This window comes from Elephantulus edwardii, unplaced genomic scaffold, assembly GCF_000299155.1.
Source record: "Elephantulus edwardii isolate Elephantulus edwardi_28Jun2011 unplaced genomic scaffold, EleEdw1.0 scaffold00192, whole genome shotgun sequence".
Taxonomy (NCBI): domain Eukaryota; kingdom Metazoa; phylum Chordata; class Mammalia; order Macroscelidea; family Macroscelididae; genus Elephantulus; species Elephantulus edwardii.
The window spans coordinates 1449732-1455699 of NW_006399942.1; positions in this window are offsets into that span (position 1 = coordinate 1449732).

A 5968-nucleotide genomic window follows, 5' to 3' on the forward strand; every position below is an offset into this window, starting at 1 on the left:
AAAAGTGGCAGTGCTGGAATTGAAGACACTGTCCTTGGCCACATAGTCCTCAGTCAGGCGAGGGGACCACAGTGGGGTGGGGGCAATTGGAGGGGGAGTATACCAGCCAACCCCTGGGGGGTGTTGCCCTGCTTGGGATAAGGCTGTCTTTGGCCCTTGGCTCGGGGAGAGCCGTCATGGCCCTCAGGATGAGCTCCTCAGTTCCCAGACTCTACCATCTGACCCTTGGATGGGGAAAACAAAAAATGCCTAGGGTATCCAGAGAATTTTATCTAGGCTATTTTCCACCACCCTCTCCCCCAGTAAACCTGAAACAACACCCCCAAAGCCCTTCTATTTGTAACTCACAAGTTTGTTCTCTCTAGGTTTGCTCCCTTTCCTCTAGGTAACCTTAACACTGAGTTTTACTTCAGACCTGACCCCAAACCCAGTGCCGGTGACAAAAAGGGAATACAACTGCTAGCTAACGAAGAAAAGGAGAATGGAGCCTCTGGGTTCAACCAGCCATCCCCACTGGACCCACCTGAGAAAACACTTTGCAGTCCGGAGGGGAGCAAATGACAGGACAATATCTTCTAACAGAACAAGAAGGCAAGCAGCTTTAAACCAAGACCACCAGTAAGGTGATAAAGTTTTCTCCCTTTTCCCCTTCACATCAATGCCTCTGTTCAGCATGAAGAAGCCAGAGAGTCGGCATCCAGTTCCCAAATCAATAAGACAGTTGGTTTAAATGCCATTGGAAAATGCTTACCATTCCCCGGTAGCATCTGGTCCCCACTGGATCCTTTTCATTCCCTTCACCTGCTCCCCCCACCAACCAAATTGTGCAGCTCTTCAACTGCATCCCTGCCTATCCTCACCTTTCTGCCCCCAACCCTCACCTCCTTGTACCCCCATTATGTTTTTCCCAATAAAATTTTAAAAAAAGAAAGAAAACAAATATTCTCACCACTGGGTCAATTGCCAGCATCAGTATGGATGGTGAAGAGATTGAGATAGTTAATAGTTTTCGTTTACTTGGTTTCACAGTCAACACTCTTGGTAACAGCAGCCAGGAAATCAAGAGATGAATTGCATTGGGAAAGTCAGCTGTGAGGGACCTCTTAGGAGTACTGAAGAGCAATGATGTCAGCCTGGAGACTAAAGTGTGCCTGTGATCCAGGCTATAGTCTTTGCAATTACATGCTATGCATCGGAGAGTTGGACAGTGAATAGAGATGATAGAAAGAAAATTGGTGCCTTTGAGCTGTAGTGCTGGAGTAGAGTGTTGAATATACCATGGATTGCTAAGAGAACAAACAGGTTTGTCCTGGAGGGGGTGAAGCCGACTGCTCCTTGGAGTCAAGGATTCTGAAGCTTCGTCTGACATACTTTGGGCATGTTGCAAGGAGGGACTGGTCCTTGGAGAGGGACATCATGTTTGGGAGAGTGGAGGGATAACACAGGAGAGGAAGACCCTCTATGAGATGGATCGATTCTGTGAGTGGGGTGGTGGGAATGAGTGTGTTTGACATGGCGAGGTTGGCACAGGATAGAAAGGCGTTTAGGGCTCTTGTACATAGGGTCACTATGAGTCGCAAGCAACTTGATGGCACATAACAACAACAACAACAACAACAACAGTGCTGTCCTTTAATACTTCATAGAATCAGATGGCTACGTGTGCTAACCCACTGGCCTACACCACAAATCCTTCTGCTTGAACATCAGTACAGGAATTATTTTTATTTTTCAATTTTAAGAATGCCTTTGAAAACTACTTTGAAATCAGATTCAAAGACATTTTTAGAGTTCTTTGTATTTAGTTTCAAAAAATAAGAGGAAATTCATCTTAGATGCATGAAGAAAGATTGTCGCAGAGTTGAGCACAACTCATAGTAACCCTATGGAAAAATAAAAGGCCCAAAGCCTTTCTATAACTATTGTCATTTATCAAAGTTCATAGAGTTTCCAGAAGCATGATGTTTAGGAAGCAGATGCCACTCCTCCTTCCAAAAGAGGAAATTAAAATATTGACTTGATGAGAAATGTGCTCTTTACTACCAGATATCATTATGAAACAGAAGAATATTTTGAGACTTGAAAGTACGAAAATAATTAATAAATATCTTTATCATGTGCATACATAATTTAGATATAGAACACCACCAATATATCAACTGTGTTGTACTGATTTTAAATTAAAAGTTTAAATTATTTTAAAATCACTTATATACAAAATATGTTCATGAAATAGAAAGTTATGTGACTTGGACATTATGCAAACATCATTGTACATCCCAGTAAGCTCTGGCTTAGGACTTCAAGTCAAATATATACATTAAGTCAGAATAGCAAATAGGTATGGTTCAGTTTATATCTAACATCAGTTAATAAGATGTTTGCTTTAGTATACCACTCATTCACTCACTCACTGCCCTCAGCATGGTTCTCATTCATAATGGTCTTTACTTATCAGATGCCCAAGGCTATAAATCATAGGATACTGCCCATCTTTCTCCCTAAGAGCAGCTGGTGGATGCAAATTGTGGCCTTTGGCTACCAGCTCAACTCCCTTAATTAATATATAGACAATAACAAATGTGCTACCGACTTTTTACTGTAAGCTATCGTGTGGGTCTAAACTTTTTCACATAATAAGCTTTCTAGAAGTTGGGACCAAGAGTGTATGCATATCTGGGCATTGCCTTTGACATTGTGCAATATGTGATTTTATCACTACACGCATGCAGATAATAAATGCCAAATCCATAGGGAGCTCAGGTGGACTAATAGAGAGTGAGTTGTTGCATGTTAACCTTCAAAATAGCAGTTTAAATTCCCTAATTGCTCCACATAAAAATGATGGGCAAACTCCTCTCATGTAATTTACAGCCTTTAAAAATCTGCTGAAGGGTTGGTTAACAGTTGGTTCTAATTCAATGGCAATGAGTTTTGAGATTGCACCCCATTAAAAATAAAAATGAAAAAAAATTATTTCAGAGATTTGGTGTAGAGAGCTAAAATATATAAATATTCATGTACCTGAAAAAAAGATGCAGATCTTTAAAAAAGACAAATATGGAATAAACTTGTATTTGACTGGCCACATACATTGGGCTAAGTAGATTATTCTGATATGCCAGTATCATTTTTAATCTAAAATATTCCCACTAAAACATATTAAGCCTTTTACACTTATTGCTTAATTAATATTTAAATAAGCATGTATTGTTAAATAAGCAATGAAATAACATTTAGAATTCACATTACTATTAAATAATCAATTAAATACATCATATGACTCTTCATAGAGCAGGGCTTTTATACATTATAGGTTTCTTAGAATATTCCCTTAGTAACAAGCCCAAAGCAAAAGGCAAAGGGAAAAAAATACTGAAGTAAATAATTTCAATGATACTAAGAGGTAAGTGTTGGGGTTTCAGGGACTGCTAGCTCAAATCTCGTGGCAAAATTCCTTAAGAAATAGTATATGTCCAGATATTTGAAGAACATATCACTATAATGGTTCTATGATTCAATGACAAAAATAACACTTTTAATAAAATACTTAAGACAAGCTGAGTAATCAGTGATCAATGGAAAATACATTTATTCAATATCAATTCAACATATTGTCTTTGACAACCTGAAATAGAAACAATAGACCTACAAAAACTATATAATTGTCTAGGGCTGGTTTTTGTATTTACACACATATTTCAAATTCAACTTGACAATGATCCATGAAAAATATTCCTTTTGATCTAAATAATAAATCCGAGAAGGCTTTTTACATTATCTTTAGCTTGTTAACCTAAAAATTAGTCTGGTAGGCTACCTCAACACATCTTTAAATATGAAAAAATAATCCTGTGTCTTAATAGAAAATCTAGAATATGGAGCTATTCCCTTCTTATGGCAAAACATTCAAACTATAATTTTTTTAGTACTCTTATTTCTCATTTTTTAATGTTTTGATTGTTGATTTATTACTATTTAAACTACGGACACTTTAAAAACAGTTAGCAAGTCACTTACCTGGTGTCCCGTCTTAAGGAGCTGGAGGACCAGATTTTGTTTTTAAAACAATTGGTTAATGAACGTTTGTTTCCCCTGTATGTTCCTTTGGTCAACTGGGGAATAATTTATGTGTTAAGAAGGCAATGGTTGACGTTTTTTGTATAAAGCTGTTGATTAAGCTGTACAAAGTCTGTTTTTGTTTTAAGCATAAAAGGCTTAAGGGAAGACTTTCTGTTATTGGTCATGGAAGTACAACAAAACAAAGAGCCCATGGAAATCTACTAAGCTTAGCATCTGGAATTACTTCTATTGATAATTATATTTAGTAAATGAAGACGCTTTCCTTTCCTTTAAGCGATTCCAATTTCAACTGCAAAAGTCAAACACAATACAGATTCTGTTCCCTGGCTCCAGTGCTATTAGAAACCACCACTTAAAAGTGATTTATCCCTTTCCCTCTAGAACAGCATAAGCTGATTACAGAGACAGAAACATGATTTCTGGATGGGACCAAAGGAAAAAGGAAGAGCAGCCCAAAAAGAGTAAATTGAAGAACATTCAATGAACTTTAAATGATTTCTATATCAACCAGAAGTAGGTAAATTGCATTTATAACTTTGATATCACTTTAAAGCAGAAACAATTGTTTTGATACTCCCTTGTCTTTTTTCCGTTTGAGCAAGGATCTTATGGAGGCTTAAGTTGCTTTTGCACCATGTCTTGAATCATGCTGCTAGTGATGGCAGAAAGTTTTAAAATCTCTAGATTTATCTGTTCACTCAATAATAGCATTTGAAATAGAAATTTCTCCCTCAGCAACATATGAAGACATGATTATTTCAAGGGAAAAAAATCCTTTTCTTTTAACTCCAGAGGAAAGGTCTTGATTAACATTCCTCCTCCTCCTTAAAGTAGAATTCTTGTAGATTGCTGCAGGGGAGGAAGGCAAAGAATAATCTAGATGCCTCACTAAAGAATTACAAGAAGGCAGAAAAAGACCTCAATTCAATTAGAAAACAGAGGCTTGTGGACAGGAAATATTCAACTTACAGTATCCCCAATAGCACACCCTCATCTCTGCCCTTTGCAAGAAAATAGGAGATTAATGCTTTAGAAGAATTTCCATACAAAACTCCAGGACTTAGCATCATAAAACACATCTGAAGGACAGGCACCCAATAAAACAAAGGATATTAAATTATAAAACTGTTGTTGTTGTTGTTATGTGCCGTCGAGTTGCTTGTGACTCATGGCTACCCTATGTATGTACAACATCCCTAAACTCTGTTCTGTCCTGTGCCAATCTCACCGTCTCCGATACACCCATCTTGATTACCCCAGTCACTGAATCAATCCACCTCATAGGGGGCCTTCCCCTTCTGTCCTGTCCCTCCACCCTACCAAGCATGATGTCCCTCTCCAAGGACCAGTTCCTCCTTGGAACATGTCCAAAGTATGTTAGATGGAGCCTTAGAATCCTTGCCTCCAAGGAGCAGGCCAGTTTGACCTTTTCCAGGATGAATTTGTTTGTCTTGCTAGCAGTCCATGGTACTCTCAATACTCTGCTCCAGCACCACAGCTCAAAGGCATCAGTTCTCCTTCTAACCTCGTTAGTCATTGTCCAACTCCCTGATGCATAACAAGTGATAGCAAAGACCATGGCCTGTATCAAACGCACCTTACTCTCCAAAGAGACAACATTGCTCTTCAGTACTTTGGAGAGGTCCCTAACAGCAGACTCTCCCACGGGAATATGTCTTCTAATTTCCTGGCTGCTGGTGCTTAGTGTGTTGACTGTGGAGGCAAGCAAACTGAAACTGTGAACAATCTCAATCTTTTCACCATCCATACTGATGCTGCTAATTGGCCCAGTGGTGAGAATCTTTGTCTTCTTGACATTGAGCTTCAATCCATATTGGAGGTTACAGTCCTTGACCCTCTGCAGCAAGCGCTTCAGGTCCTCCTC